Source organism: Mus pahari, chromosome 5 (genome assembly GCF_900095145.1).
Source record: "Mus pahari chromosome 5, PAHARI_EIJ_v1.1, whole genome shotgun sequence".
Classification (NCBI taxonomy): Eukaryota; Metazoa; Chordata; class Mammalia; order Rodentia; family Muridae; genus Mus; species Mus pahari.
This window is the reverse complement of record NC_034594.1, coordinates 129,322,672-129,323,644: the sequence shown is the minus strand read 5'-3', so window position 1 is coordinate 129,323,644 and position 973 is coordinate 129,322,672. Positions and strand designations below refer to the sequence as shown.

General features: G+C 46.5%; 1 protein-coding gene across 1 annotated transcript in view; it reads left to right on the top strand.

Moving 5' to 3' along the window:
* Window positions 1-973, top strand: part of Axdnd1 (axonemal dynein light chain domain containing 1) — an 84,638-nt gene that overhangs the window by 32,316 nt on the left and 51,349 nt on the right. The gene's annotated exons all lie outside the window — the stretch shown is intronic.

Sequence of the window (973 nt, the reverse complement as noted above, 5' to 3'; positions counted from 1 at the left end):
CTGGTGTGTGTGTGTGTGTGTGTGTGTGTGTGTGTGTGTGTGTGTGTGTGTGTGTGTGTTCTGGGGGTTGAACTTGGATTGTTAGGTTTGGCAGCAGGCTAACCTTCTGAGCCATCCTGCCAGCCCCAACAACTTCTTTTGGCTAAACTCAGAGCGCTCCTGGGAGGCAGAGGCAGGGGGATTTCTGAGTTCAAGGCCAGCCTGGTCTACAGAGTGAGTTCCAGGACAGCCAGAGCTATACAGAGAAACCCTGTCTTGAAAAACTAAAAAAAAAAAAAAAAGAAAGAGGGAGTGATAAAGCCCATAGCCAAAAGCAATGTGGGAAGGAAAGGGTTAATTTGACCCTCAGATCCCAAGACTAGTGATGGAGGCCAAAGCAGGAGCTCAAACACAGTAGGACCCTGGAGGCAGGAACAGATACAGAAGCCATGAGGGATGCTGCTTACTGGTGTACTCCTCTTGGCTTGTTCAGCCTGCTTTCTTATAGAACCCAGGACCATCAGCCCAGGGATGGCCCTATCCATAATGCACTGGGCCATCCCATATCAATTCCTAATTAGGAAAATGCCCCTATAGGCCCGCCTACAGCACTATCATATGGAGGCATTTTCTCAATTGAGGCTCCCTCCTCTCAGATGACTCTAGCTTGTGTCAAGCTGACATAAAAACTAACCAGGACAAGGTATTTAATTATACAAAAACCTCTGAGTAGCTGGGAGGGATTTTTTTTTTTTAAACCTTGAGCTAATTATATGATTAAAAATTTTAGTACCTTACAGTTTATTAGGCTTCAGGCCTTTAATAAAGAATCCTAACCAATGAGTAAAGGAAATTAACAGCCGGGCAGTGGTGGTGCAACACCTTTAATCCCATTAGTTGGGAGGCAGAGGCAGGCAGATTTCTGAGTTCAAGGCCAGCCTGGTCTACAGAGTGAGTTCCAGGACAGCCAGGGCTATGCAGAGAAACCCTGTCT